The 15,810-nt window shown below is 39.0% G+C and overlaps 1 protein-coding gene across 1 annotated transcript in view; it reads right to left on the minus strand.

The window, feature by feature from the left end:
• LOC149167923 (transcription initiation factor TFIID subunit 1-like) overlaps positions 1–15,810 on the minus strand; it is a 229,764-nt gene that overhangs the window by 193,899 nt on the left and 20,055 nt on the right. The window contains exon 2 of the mRNA XM_089430634.1: positions 14,048–14,278. The gene's annotated coding sequence lies outside the window, so the exon portion shown is untranslated. The remainder of the gene's footprint in view (positions 1–14,047; positions 14,279–15,810) is intronic.

Here is a 15,810-nt window from a genome sequence, read left to right on the forward strand (position 1 = left end):
CCATTTTGATTTTGATGGCTCTTCTTCTATCCCTTGTACTGATGCATCTAACCCCTTCTGCTATGTTCCTCCCTCTTTGGATTCCATACAAGAAAAAAAGGGTAAGGGTAAAATGAAAAAGAAGGGTGATATGAATATCAAAAGTTATTTCACTATCACACCCTCCTCACATGGTCCTCAAGCTAGTAGAACTTTGCAGCCCACTTTAGATGACCATTGGAAGAATGAATTGAGGGAGACTGCATGTGATTACATATCTAGATGGTGGTATGATGCTGATATCCCCTTCAATGCTTCCCGTTCACCATATTATGAGCCCATGTTTGATGCCATATTTGCTGCTGGAAAGGGCTTCAAAGGCCCTACTATGCATGAGTTAAGGGGGCATCGTTTGCAGAAAGAAATTTCCTCCATTAATGAGTATTTGAAATATTTCAAAAACTCATGGGCAAAAACAAGATGTACCATCATGTCAGATGGATGGACTGTCAAAGGAACTGCTCATAAAATTTCTTATCTTTTGCCCACAGGGAACCATGTTTCTAAAATCAATTGATGCATCTGATAGGGTGAAAGATGGACAATTGTTGTTTCAGCTATTTGATGAGGTTGTTGAGGAGGCGGGGGTGGTTACTGTTGTTCTAGTCATCACAGATAATAACTCTAACTATGTTCTTGTTGGTAAACTGTTAGGGTTAAAACACAAAACCATCTTTTGGACCCCATGTGTTGCACATTGCATAGACCTCATGTTTGAGAATATTGGCAAATTAGATTGGGTCAAGAACATTGTAAATGCCAAAAGCATAACAAAATTTATCTACAATCATTCATGGATTTTGAACCTGATGAGGAGACACACAAGGGGCAGAGATATTATTAGGCCTGCCATCACTAGATTTGCAACTCATTTTTTGACATTGCAATCTATGCTTTCACAGCATAGAAACTTGCAAAAGATGTTTTCTAGTGATGATTGGAATCAAAGCCAGTGGTCTAACAAACAGGAAGGCAAAGATTTGAAAAAGAAAGTTAATGAAGAAATATTTTGGAAAAAGGCAGCAGAGATTGTGAAGGTTGCTGAGCTATTGGTTAAAGTGTTGCGGTTGGTGGATGGGGAAAGATTGACTATGGGCTTCATTTATGAGGCTATGGATCAAGCAAAGGAGCAAATAAAGAGGGCATACAAGGATAGAGTAGCTAAGTATAGGCCCATTTGGAAGATGGAACAATCAACTCCATCGCCCAATAAATGCAGCTGGGTATATTTTGAACCCACGGTATCATTATAAAGCTCTGGAGGCAAGAGCTTTGGGTGGGGAGGTTAGAGATGGATTGATTGAATGCATTGATCGCATGATCCCATTGGAGTGTGATCAGTTGGAGATACACCGACATGTCACAACTTTCAGCAAAGCCACAGGTACCTTTGGCAAGAAGAACCTAGCAAAGATTGCAAGGGAAGCAGATGAGCCAGGTAAACAAAAATTTCAATTTTCAAATTCTTAATACTTACTTTGTTAAATTGTTTATAATTTGAAAGTTGGATATAATTTGTTAAGCAGGAGCTAACTCATTACACTACTATGTTTTTTGCATCATAATGGTGGGAGGCTTTTGGTAGCCATTGTCCACAATTGCAGAAGTTTGCAATTCGTATTTTGAGTCAAACTTGCAGTGCTACTGGGTGTGAGAGCAATTGATATGTCTTTGAGAGGATTCACACAAAGAAGAGAAACCATTGGGATCAAAAATGGTTAAATGATATCGTCTATGTCCAATACAACCTTCAGCTCAGACACAACCAATTGCTGAAAAAAAAGACCTGATTTAGATCCCGTTGTGTTGGAAGATATTGATCCAACATCAGATTGGGTAGTGGAGAGTCATCCAACAGAGTTTGATTCTGATGAGGAACTTGATTTGGATTTACAAACGGAGGCATCACTCGAACACAATGTTCAGTTAAATGCAGATCCACTTGTACTAGCCTCAGTCTCAGCGCCAAGTCCTCCAGTTGCAAGCGCTTCCTCTGCTCAGCCACAACGGAAGCGCATATCTCGTCTATCTCAGTGTGCAGCTAGTGCACAGCGTGCTAGTGCTACCACTTCTACAGTCGCAGTTGGAGATGATGATGAGGAGGAGCCATGGGTTTCCCTCTCTGACCCTGATTCAAAGTCTGAGCCAAATGATGTTGGCTCCTCTAGCAGTAGTCAATAGTATTGGTGACTAGTGATGTTTCACAGTTTACTTTTGATGTAGAGGTCATTTCTAGCCTCTTTGGTTATGTGTTTTTGTTTTGATCTCTCTATCATTATTCATGTATGTATTGGACAATGCACTGGGTCCCATTTTGATGTAATGGATATATTCATGAGCCTACTTTGATCATATGTTGTCTTCTCTCTATATTCTAAAGCTTTGTGTTTGGAAACATGAATGAAAATCTTTAAAATTATGTTCTTTTATTAAAAAAAAAAATATTTAATGTATTTTTTACAACGACCGAGTCATTGAAATAAAACTAGCTGAGTCGATACCGAGTTAGAGTCGGAGCTGACCCTCGACCGTTTCCGAACCGGAGTCAGAGTTTTAAAACATTACAAGGGGCTACTGGCTGCCAACTGAGGACCATCTTCTAAAAAAAAAAATCTAGAGATATCACCCACAAAATGGTAGGTAACAAGTAATTTACACATAAAGTCACTTGATAAAGTACAAGTGACTTTAATATTAGAAAAAGTACAAGGTACAACACTTCTAAGTACCTTTTCCATCCATGACATTAATATGACTCATAAATGGCATTGAGACAAAAGTAATTTAATTTGCTCACTATGATAAAAGGGATAAAAGCCTAATAACACCTCTCCTTGGTACTATTTTCAACAATATTTGGTGAATTGTTTTTCTTGAGCTCTTGAAGTTTTACGTGAGGGTTTGTAACCCTGAGTGTAGATCTTCTTCGGCGGTGAAACTATCCTCTCTAGGGATCAAAAACTAGTTTCGGTGGTGAAACATCCAACCCTAGCTAGTTAAGAGGAAGAAACACTTCAGGTTCTTCATTTCTACTTAGCGAGGAAGGAAGTCTAGAAGAAGGTCGAATTTTGAAGCCAGCCAAACTGTGCCAATACACTACAACCAGGGTTGAGTATGGCAGCCAATTTGCATGAAGAGACAAAAAGCAGTGAAATCGTGTGCGAGTTGATCCCATTGTCAAGCAAAGCGCTAGAGTTGGATGGCGAACTAAATCTGGACAAAGGCCCAAATTGCTTATGTGTCGGGACTGAGAACGTATTCAGGTGAAGGGCCAAGTGTCAAGTGTGTATGTGTTGAGGCCGAGCTGGGCCAAAACCATCCGATTTCTTTGCCAACCAAGAGTTTTTCCGCACTATGGTCAATGGAAGTTCCCTTCTTTATGAACAGTAGTTGAACACTGGTGACTGAAATCATATGGTACTAACCTGGAATGGTTCAGGGCACAAACATGACCAATTTGCAGAGATTATAATTACTGTGCAAACAGGCTGAGGTTGTTATTGCCAGTAGCATCCAAATGCAATCTATAATCATGTTGAATATGTAGAACCATCAATGACATAGAATTGTAAGGGTCTGTCCATAGCATTTTGCTTTCTCTACAAGTACTTAACAGTGAAGCAAGTGCAATGGTTTCTCAAGCACAAGGATACCCTGTATATAAACTGGGTTGGTTTCATCTACCTGGGTTACATTGCAGTCTTAAAGACATTATGGGGTTGGCTTGAGCCTTGTGTTGAAGATAATGAGGAATTTTCTCCTGGATCAAATGGAGATCATTTTCCAAATGATAAGATATATCAGACTAGTTCATAAATCTGGATAAACCAGGCAATCCTGAAGATTACTTTTATGGATCTTCTTTCAAATTCATCTTAAACATGTTGTTACACCACTCTTACAGTGTGAAATCAGCAATTGGATAGCAAATTGAAGGGAATATGGAAGTAAATCCATGCCCCTTTTCTCCAGCGTGATTATATCTGTGACTCAAACAGTAATATATGCAGTCCTGGCATCTTTCAAGACTTTCCTAGGACACCTGTAGCATGACACAGAATACAATAAGGAGATTCTCTTGCCTTGGGATGAAATTTTGCATGTGAGGTGATTGCAGTGGTTTGTTGGCAAGATATGCAACCTATCTATTCATTAACAACAGTTAATATGCTCAACTCACTATCACTGTCTTGAAGTCTGTCCAAGCTATAGGAGTGCTCTAATGTTAGAAGAAAACAGATCGTTTGGTTAATATATAAGGAAGATTGGGTTGATATATATATATATATATATATGATACACACGTACAACAGTTATTTGGTTGAGCTAACCTATGCATGTAAAGACTTAGGGTTGACCTGAGCTACATGTTTTGAGCCAACTTAAAGTGTATATGAAAGTCAGGGCATATGTGTCCACATTCAAAGACCCATATGCATGGTGAAGTGTTTAGAAGTTGCATTGTTGGTCCACATGTGAAGGAAGACTTGTGGTCTTGTTTACACAACTTATTAAGGAATGTTAATTGCTTGCAAAAGTTCACTAGCCAAGTGTCAGGGTTTAAAGGAATATTATGCTTGTCATGTAATTGATGAAAGATCACCAAAGGGTATTTTGCGGACTAACAACTTAAAGGAAATAGTTGCAATTAGTTAGGCAGCAGTATGTTGGTAAACTCGTTGGAAAAAATGCTAGAGGAGGGGCCTTTTATTGCAGGAGACAAAATTGGTGGTTGGTCTCTATTACCCACCAGAAGTGGGTACCCCTAGGAAAAATTTTCTCCTAATCATCTTCTTCCAGACGACAACCAACAGCTCCTAGCAGCCATCTTGTAGCCAATGTGACGTACCATTTTATCTTCGTCACCTGCATCAGCCATATGTTTCCTCGCCCATTAAGGTGGGCAATTTGATCCAAAGGGTATGTTATTCATTGTGCAATCAGGTGCTTACGCTTGTTTTTCATTTGGGCATTCGCCATAGATTATTGAGTGACTTGCAAGAAAGAAGGGTTTTGACTACAGTTTTGTTCCCTCACCTTAAATGGGGGGTTAATCTTCAATCCTAGTCCAATGGGACCTCCCCTATTGGCCCATGGCTTTAAAAAGGACGCTACTTGGGAAACCTCAATTCACATAGCATGGTCTCGTTTTTACTTGGGAAAAAGTAAAAAGCATATCATGGCCACAAGCAAGAAACAAATGAAAGAAAATTATAAAAATGCAAAAGATGGTCAGGGCATTAATATTAGCACGTGGGCAAAAGCCAAGCATGAGCTCTGGCCTCTACCCCTTATCATTATATCCATCATGGCTAATGTTTCCCTATCACATCACAAAAAAGGAACCCCTACATGTCCCAACCCCTGGTGGGTGATGAACTGCCCCACCATTAAGGGGGTAATCCATTGCTACACATCATTCACAACATGCTCTCATTTCCTAGAGCTTCGTATAGTAATACAAATACAAAACAAGAAAAGTCAAAAGGCAATGAGGGGTGGAAAAACAAAGGTCAGGGTAATTCATGCATCCGCGATTGCTCCCTCCTCACATCTGTATGCCCAAAATATGGATTTTCTCATTATAGCTACCCCTTTGACCATGGCATTTGGCCCTGAGACCCCTTTATCCCCCTTCCTTTCCATCATTATTCACAGGCCACCTATTCATTGAAGGATGTACCAAGGGTTTGTCTTTCCCCTTAGGGGCTGGGAATAATTAATAGGACCGTCTATTAGCCACTCCTACCTAAGGAGGTAACACTATTATGTGATCAAAGCCCCAAATTTGGAAGGTAAGCCCCGTATGAAGTGTCAATTTTCCCTTGACTAACAAGCATGGTCCACTTAGATGCACTAATGATTATTGTAACTAATGGTGAAGACGCGGCACTGACATTGTGTGTGATTGGCAAGTGGTTGTCATCATGGGTTGGGCAATTTAATTGGGGCTCAAGCTCACTAGAGAAGCATTATGACACTCTACAGGTGAAGCATTGAGAGCCATGGGACTCCTATTACTTGCAGAGCATCATTGCATTCCATGGGCACCTACAGCACCCCCAGCAGTTTGCACTTTGCCCCACATTATTCATGAGATGATGCATTTAGACTAGCATGCCCCAGTCGGCTTAGCAGTGTACACATGGTTTAGCAAATGATCTGAGGCCCAGATGAGGTTTGTCTCACTCCTTGAAACATGGGAGGGCTAGCACCATCCTAACAGCCTTCAACGTTGGAGAAAAACTAGGCTATTATATCCCCAATAGACCCATGAGACCCATTTTGTCCCCAAACACAAAATTGGGGTCCACCTGATTATTTGCATGGAGATTTAGGGGCCAACACCTAGATCATGATTTTTGAAGCCCTCTACACTCATTGGCACTGGACGACCCCAACGCATGCCCTAAAAGGGCCTACGCATGCATGACGTCAGCATTTCAACTTCTTTGTAGGTTAATTATTATGTTTTTACATTGGCTCTGAGGTTGGCTTGTAACCTCACTTATTTTATGACTCGAGGGGCTTTTAAGCTAAAATTAGAGATCATTGAACATGTATATATTTGAGAGAGATCATTTCATCTCTCATCGTCATCACACTTGGAGAATTCAGACTTGTTTCTTTTTGGCTATTGGAGTATTCTGGATGCATTTCAATGTTTGGAAGTTATTTTGGACTTTCTTTGGAGCTATTGCTTTGGTGAATGGATGGATATACTACATGTTATCTTATAAGTGCCTATTGTCGATGAATTTTATCTTGAAACTGTTTAATGTATGGAATTGTTGCTTCTAGATTATCCTTATTTGGGCCCTAATTTGTTGAAAATTAATTTTGAAAGGCTATCTTGTTGAGAAGTGCATATGTTACTCATTGTATAACATGTAATGAATGTCCATAGTGGAGGAATTCTTATAACTCTCCATCAAATTCAATTTTCCTTAAAAGTGGCTAAATTCTAGAAATCGATACCTCGGGCACCAATTTTTCGCTGCCTTGAAACGAATTTAGCTTATCTTGAGCATCCTTGGCTCCATATGCCCAAAGGGAAAGGCACTAGTCCAAGTCTTTGGTGATCATTCTCACTTTTATCCATAAACTCTCCTCTTGAAACTTTAGCTCTTTGAAGGCTAGGACATCCAACTAAGGCTTAGAGCAAAAGCCTTAGGAAGAGGTTTTATGGAGGCTTGAGATCCTAAACATCAAGTGGAGGGTCGTGGCTACTTCACCTATAAATTTGGTGGGCATCCACTTAAGTTTCCTCCATAAAATCTCTTTCCCTAGGGCTTGAGATCCTAAACATCAAATGGAGGGTCTTGGCTACTTGACCTATAAATTTGGAGGGCATCCACCTAAGTTTCCTCCATAAAATCTCTTGCCCTAGGTGTTGTCCTAAGCGGAAAACCCTAGTTTCTTTTCCTCAACTTGGGGGTTTTTCTTGAAGGCTGTATTGTTGAGAAATCAAAATGCTAGTAGATTAGGGTTGATTCCTCTTACTTCATAATTACTTGCAAGTGTTTGTTGGCTTTTATTACTTTATTATGTCTTCTTCATCAAGCAATTACCAAAATATGAAGTGCATGAAGATTACAAAAGACAAAGAACACAAGATGTAGGCTCCAAGCCAAGGAAAACCCAAACAACTTCTCTTCTTATAGAATCGGATCAAAGTGAGACATCCAATACTCAAGACCAAGAGCAAGACCTCCACAAGGAACCAAGTGAGCCCTCCTTCAAATCTTCTCTAACCAAAATAAAGTCAACAAGAATCAAAGTTGGTCAAACCTCTTCAAGTCATAATTTCGGACCTGCAAATTCGCAGAGTTGCCCTAGCACCTTAGCACGTGTGAACAAAAACAGAATTTCAGCCTTGTGATTCACAAAGTTGCCTCAACACCTTCGCACGTGTAAATAGAGACAAGCCAAAATTCGATTTTTCTTCTTTCCTTAGATTCTTCTTCTCTCTCCTTGGCCTTCGCTTTATTTATTCTTCTTTCTTGCATAGAAATTGATGAGTGAGTGAGTGATCAAATGAGGTCGAAGTCTCTTCCTTTTATAGTTGTCCAGGAGGTCGAATAGGTGCCTCTTCAAGGCCACCTTTTCAAGGCAAGGCCAACTTGGTCTTGTGGGACAAAATTATTCTTTTTGACTCAAAAAAAAATTATATATATTTGTTACAAATAGTCCAAATGGGACTTTGACACATGATAAAAAAGAAATTTACTTTGACTACAAAAATAATGATAATAATAAAAAATTATTTTTATTTCTTTTGTTTTTACATGAAATACATATTGATACAAGTATAATGACAATTATGAAGATCGAGCCTAATTACATTTTCAACATGTATGAGCTTAGTAATTGTTGAAGTACATCTTAAGAAACCTTATTCTCAGGCCTTGACCTTGTGAATACCTACCACCATCGAAAATTTCAAAACCCTAGGCCTCAAACCTTCTTTTCAAGAGCTTTTCTTTAAGAGTGTTTTGCTTCTTTGAAGCCTTGTACCTTTAGTGTGTCTCACTTTGAATGAGCTTTGGTAAGGTCACCATGTACTTTATCACTCACATATCCATTTTAATTGATCCTATCTTACCAAGACTCCTCCCATCAATGAAAATCCGTAAAGAGCAAGGGGGTTTGGTTGAGGCGACATTGAGCCTCTACCCCACTCTTAACACTTAGTCTAGCTTATTGTTTTGTAAGGTTTCCCTCTCTGAGGTCTGCTAGATTTTGTGGTAATAGTGTCCATCAAAAGATATCCTTCTTAGCTCATTGGAGGAGGTGGCAAAATGTTTACACAAGGTGGATCAGACACCTTCCCAACTGATACAAGCAACTATGGTCCCAGCAGTGACTCACTTGGGTGAGCATAGATTGTTGAAAACGAGGATAAGGAGCTAAGGCTTGTTGTTGCACAATATCTGAGTGAACTTGTTAGGGTTACAGCTCCTAAAATTCCTTATAAAATGATGAAATGAAGGACATTGCAGTTGATCGTTTAAGGTTTTTGCAGGTTAGATGGCATTAGAAATCCTTCTTTCGATAAGAGGACTATGGTTCTAGAGTTGATGGCTAAAGTAAGGTCATATGTTATCATGCTTGAATTAGATTATAATCTTATCCTACATATGTTTCATCATTTCCTCAATGCCACCAGTGAGGATCATGACACAATCATCCAAGATCACATAAAAGTCATCATGATCACCATTATTGATGAAACAAAAACAAGGTACTTCAACAGTTGCTTACAAATTGATACATAGTGTGGTCAAACAATGTGCACGAAAGCTAAAACCTCACTTGTTTGAGGAGCTGGTAAAAGAAAAAGAAAAGGTTGAGGCGAATTGTGTGTATGCACACTTTGTGTCATCTAAAGAGGACATCGCTCTTGAGGATGACAGTAGTAACATGGGTTGGAGTGCCACTTCACCAATCTCTTCTACATGCCTTTCAAGTGGCAATCACCCAAGACATACTCAAGAAGAGCTTAAAAGGGACCTTTCAACCATGAAGGAGAGAACCAGGGCACTGAAAGACACAATATTATAGCAAGGCATTGCACTAAATGCATTGGGAGCTAGGAATGAGAGGACAACTGCTAACCTTGCCGATATTAAAAGACGGTTGGGAATGTTGAAAAATGAGTAAGTAGTTCGGTCTTCATAAGTATGAAATGTATTTTTGATTCTTGTAAATTATGAAATAAAAGAAATTTATTATTATTATTTTTGCAGCATAGGTTTCATGCTCAAGGTCTTTTATTTTATGGGTCCAGCACCCATTTAGTGCGTCTACGTTTTGTCCTAATTCAAGAAGTCAAAAGAGTCATTGTCATAAGTTGAAGACCCCACTCGGCACATTGTAACTTGTAAAGAAAAATATTGTTGTCTTTAAAAGTGTCGAAATACCCTCCAAGACCAAGTTGGCCTAGTAGCTGGCAAGTCGGCCTAAAAGGAAAAGCCACGTCCACCCTTGAAGAAGCCTATATATAGAAGAGGACTCATCCTCCTTGAAGACACTCACTCATCTCTCATCTAGCGAAGAAAGAAGGAAAAGGCAACGAAGGAGAAGAAGGACGAAGAAGTTGGGTTTGGGTTATCTTTCTCTCTCACATGTGCTATAGAGGACTAGGGTTTCTGCACTGACCTAGGGCATCCTTCTACAAGTTCAATCTTGGAGGAAAGGAGGCAAAGAGGTCAAGCTAAGGCTGCCAAGGGTCTCTCTCAAGCTCCAGAAGTCAAGGAAAGACAAGCAAAGGTCAGAGGAGGACTCTAAAAGAAGACTGCAGTTCCCATGTGTGCCAGCAATAGTTATGGGGGCCGAAATTTTAGCTCTACAGTTGGAGGCCGAAAATCTTGCAGCCGGATGTCGAGAAGGTATTGCTGGAAGAGATTTGACTGGGTTTGAATAGATCAAAGTTGGCACATCACTCAAAGAGGTTGGTCTTGGTCTTGGAGGGTATTGGTCTCAGTCCTAAGGTCATGGAATTCAAATTGAAGAATCTATAAGCAAGAGAAGAGATTTAAAGGTTTTCCTCTCAAGATGAGAGGTTTTGCCCTAGCTTGCAGCCTATATACTGTGTCATTGTGTTTTTGTTTTTTTGGTAGTTGTTTGATGCTTCACACATATAATAATAAGGAACAAAGACAATAAGCAAAAAGGAACCACAAGCAGTTATCAAGTAAAGAGAATTAATCATAATCATTGCATTATTGAATTCTCAACAGGGAATGCTAAGGAGGCAGTGACAGAAGTCCACTCTTGGGTTGTGGAGTAGCCCTCTACAGCAATACATAGAAAGGGCTTGTGACACCTATGAGCGGTTGCGACACATAGGATTGAGAACAATGAGGAAACAAGAACCCAATGTTATAGGATACTTCCACTAAATAGCAAACACATTGGGATACAAGATTGGGAGATCAAACAGTGTCATATCAGCATACCAATTGTAATCAAAGTAGCACAACATCAGCATGGTGGTCTTTTTCAAGAATTGTCGATGGCTAGTGGGAGAGACATTCTCCGGGAGATCGTGGACTTCAGAAGTGTTATACTTGAGATTAACATCTTCTATGACAGAGGTCCCCAATTATTGGATTGGAGGGAGATTATGAGTTGGTACCCTAACAAGTGGGAAATTTATGGGAAGACACTTCTAGTCAGGGGTTCAATGCAGCAGGAGTGTTCAGGTATTATGAATGATCGATTCCCTATCTGGCAATGGGATCCAAGCGGGGCATTCCACTATATGGCAGATTTTGATCACCCTATTTGGCAGTGGGATTTAGGTGGATCATCCCATCATAAGACAGGGCTTGACCAAGTAGAGGACCACAACTGGAAGGAGGCATTATGGCAGAAACTCTTCCCAAGAGATTATAAGCATACATTCTTACAGGAATTATTGTTGATTGGATTTCTCACTGGTTGGGGAATGATTCCAAGAACAGGTTTACTTTTAAGCATTGAGGTCAAAGCTTCTACAAGTGGTTGTTGGATTGGATGATGAAGGTAGTGGTAGAAGTAAATGTAGGAGAATTGGTGCTCAGGTTCCTGGCAGCAGATTTCTAGTCTACAATTATATCAGACTGGAGTCGTGAAAGCTTCAAGGAAGTATGAACAGGGATCCAATAGCAGGTCTACCAATAGTTTAGGGTAGAGGTTATAGTTTCAAGATGGGGGCAGTGCTTCTAGCACAGGAAATTCATGGAGAGAATATTGGGTAGCAGATAGAAAATGGAGTTACCGTTTTCATCATCACATTAATTGTTGGTATTTTAGGTGGTTAAGGTTTTTTCCAATGAATTCATTTCCTGAAAGTAACCTCAAATAGGACATTCAACAACAGTTAGATCAGCAAGATTATCCCATAGGAGGCAAAAGGAAGAAATTTGGGGCCTATGTTGATGCTTTAAGAGCCAAGGGACATGATAGAATCCTCTCTAAATTGAGATACATGGAGTATATGGCAGCAGGTGGCAGCATGTAAGTCCCTTGGATGATGATCTAACTAGTGTATTGTGCCCACAGGAATTATCACGTGTCAACAATCCCTTATGGAGCAGCATGATATAGATTATCACAGGAAGCTTTCTAGTTGCATATGGAATATTGGAGCATCCTTGCTTGATTCTGAGGGATGGTGCAGAGTATGCTGGAGAAGGGGATCATGAGGAGCTATACTCTTCAATCTTATCAGGAATTTTTGGAGAGCGTGACCTACATCTTTATGATATGGCAGAGTGTGGCAAGATTGGGATGATACAACAATTGTGTAAGAAAGTTCTGCAGACTGGTGTTGGATCCTGATATTGATATTGGAATTGTTTGGGGTCAAGCAATTTCAGGAAGGGAGGCCTGTAACGTCTCTTTTTCCGGGCATTGGGAACGGAGACTAACTCAATAGCCTAGCCATTCCCATAGGCTACAGATTAAAAAGTAATGATGAAATATCAGGAAATTAGTTAATTAAAAAGTGACTAAGGAAAAAGAGTAGTGCACGTCACTTTATTAAAAGAAGATAAGGACCCATGGAATTGACCCATGGTATTGTTTTTCTTGAGCTCTTGGAGCTTTACGTGAGGGTTTGTAACCCTGAGTGTAGATCTTCATCGGGGGTGAAACTATCCTCCCTAGGGATCAAAAACTAGTTCCAATGATGAAACATCTCCCCTAGCTAGTCAAAAGGTAGAACCACTTCAGGTTCTTCATTGGTGCTTTGCGAGAAAGGAAGTCTAGAAGAAGCCCAAAGTTTGGAGCCAGCCGAACTGCGCCAGTACAGCTACAGCCGGGGTTGAGTGTGGAGGATTTTCCAGAGTGGGCATAACTTTTCTCTTGCCAGGTTTCCAAATCTAAAGTAATGTAAATTCTCCTCAGTTTATTTAATAAAATTGGCTGGAATTTTGGTGTGGTATTTTCTATAAAAATTATGGTTACTGACTCTCCAAATTTTGTATCAGAATTCATTTAAATTTTCGGCAAATTGTTTATGGAAATTTTCTGAAGAAATCTGGGATAGAAAAATTCTCAAAAATTTAAAAAATAATAAAAGGGATATTACATAAAGAACTAGCAAACAATGATTAGAATCATTAGATTGTATAACAAGAGAGCTGCAAAACATGCAACCAGAACTAATTGATAAAAAAATAATTATAACGATTATTTGATAAATATATTATATTAACAACCAACAAATCATGAGAAAGTAGGTCAGTAAATCAACAGGACTAGGAAGTATAGTCAGTGTTACTATCTGTGAGAATATACTAGGACATTCCAAAAGTAAAATTAAATATACAAAAGATAATATTAAATAATATACAATAGAAATAAAATCTAGTTATATAGTTAACTCAGAAATGTCACAACCATTTGTCATGACCCATCTCTTCAAGAACTATATAAAAACATCACATTTTTCAAATGTATCATCCACTCATCACAATTTATATATTTTTCCAATCCTTATGGATTTCAAGTTTCTTTAATTGTGATAGGCCCGTGTAATGACCATTTGGTCTCACTTGTTACAAGTGGTATCAGAGCAGTTCGTCAGTGGGCTGGGTATCAGAACTTTTCCAAGTAGCAATAAATTTCAGGTGGGAAACCTTCCACTTCGACTCCTTGATTCCCCACTCATTCTGCTGCCATATACCAATTAAAAGAGAAGAAAGGATAAAATGTCTGTAATAACATCTCTGTGTCTACCATTTCTGTTTCTAGAAAGACTTCAATCTTTATAACTAAAAGGTCCTTAATCTGCAACTACCGTTTCCAGAAAGTATGCAATCTTCATCAACAGTAGCAAATAAAGCAGGGTGTGATATTTTTTTTGTAGAAAAGCACATTAAAGAAAATGCACAGCTCTGTTGGATAAGAAGAGAGGCTCAACAGAAAACTCATATTCCAAAAATTGAATTTATTCGCCTTCTGATTCACAAGAACTAAAATTTAATAGAGTTAATTTTAATCTACCAACCAAATTTACCTGTAAAAATAGCTGCAACAGCTGCCAATATATACACTGACCATTCGTTGCCAATCACCTTGTAAGCACTGTCTGTGAAAGTTGTGGAAACACTTCTACTGAAAACCGTTGACAATGCAGAACATTATAACTGCTGGCAATAGGGTCGTCTTGAAAAATTCCGGGCACCGGCACAGCCTTTAGCAGACACTGAAGTGTCAGAAAGAATCACCGTTGCTTCCTGCACCAATGCTGTCAAGACATCAACAGCAACAAAGTCTGTCAAGATTGTGGAAATAAGCAAATCTATAAGAAGCACTTTGAGTGCTGTTACAAATAAACAGATATATCTGCAAATTTATATATAAAATGAGTGAACAAGAAGAGATGATCTACAATCCTCTGTGATGGTATATTTATATACATTGGCTAGTCACGAGTGTGAAGGGGTAAGACCCTTGGTCTTTAATTATAAATTATTATTATTAAACATATTTATGTATGTCACATTGCCTCTGCCTTTAAAGATCCTTTGTCTTCAAAACAATTTTTAAGATAGTTACCTCACAGAATTTCTTCTTCTTGACGTATCCCTGGTACTTCCATCTTAGGTTGTGGAAGGTTGTCCTGGCTGTGAATTCAAGTTTGAATATTTGCAAGGTTTGTTTGTGATCTGATTGTAATACTTTTCACTTTTTCTATTTTGTCTCTTAACACAAAGTCTTGATGATCATTAGTATGATGTTTGCTTAGATCACTTTGGTATGTAAACAGTATTGGTTTGAAGCGTTACTTTTTCACTGGTTGCAGTGGAATCACCTTGTGATATAAGGTTCCCAATCCTAAGAACCTATACGTCTTCCCTTGCCACTTCAATTCAATGAATTGTTCTAGGAGGTTTGTGGAGTAAGTACCCGACTGCATCAACCATTCAGCTCTTAATACCATATCCATCCCAGTATGTGGTAAAGTATAAAAGCCTGAATGTAGTTCTAGGTTTTGTATTCATACGATAACTTTATGGCACCTTCCTATGCCTTTGACTTGTTGCCCATCTGCAATTTTAACAGTGAGATCTTTGGTAGGGTACATGCAACATACATAAATACACATAATAAAAAATAACCAAAGGTCACATGTCTAAAAGGCGTGTCTATAAGTACGTAACCATCTAATGTACTCATACACAACAACACATGCTATCGTCAATCATTTATCCCTATGAACTTCTCATTACTGTTATATTTATTTTTGATGTTCAGTATATGAACAAGTCGGTTTATTACATTGGTATCAGTGCCCCTTCAAGGGCGCTTCCACCACTTTTCAGAGAGACCCATTTGCTAACAGACCATGGCTGATTCTACCCTTTGGCCAAACACTTTTCAGAGTCAATCTGAAACTTGGCCTTTGGTCAGTTCATCTAGCATTCAGAACTACAGTGAATAACATCTGCAAACTGTTCAGTTGTCTCAAGCTCTGCACAGTCATCCTCCTTTGCCCTTTCCAAAGAGAACATTTGCCATATACAAAATACAAAAAAGTATATAGATAATAAATCCTCATTAGAGTTGTTCCTCATCGCTGGAATAATCTGTATCAGGATAATTAGCTGCTAACTGAGAGGTACTTGTCACCACTAGATAAGCTGCCATTTCCAACACTATGGTCAGTTAAAGCAATCTCCATTCAGAAGAAAATAACAGAAAAAAACAAAAAAGAAGCAAACAGAGCAACTCACTCCATATCATAACCACCAGTGAAGGTAGTCACAACTCACCAGG

This window comes from Pinus tabuliformis, chromosome 5_1, assembly GCF_031772625.1.
Source record: "Pinus tabuliformis cultivar Carrire ecotype Pingquan chromosome 5_1, CPIR1, whole genome shotgun sequence".
In the NCBI taxonomy this organism is placed as follows: domain Eukaryota; kingdom Viridiplantae; phylum Streptophyta; class Pinopsida; order Pinales; family Pinaceae; genus Pinus; species Pinus tabuliformis.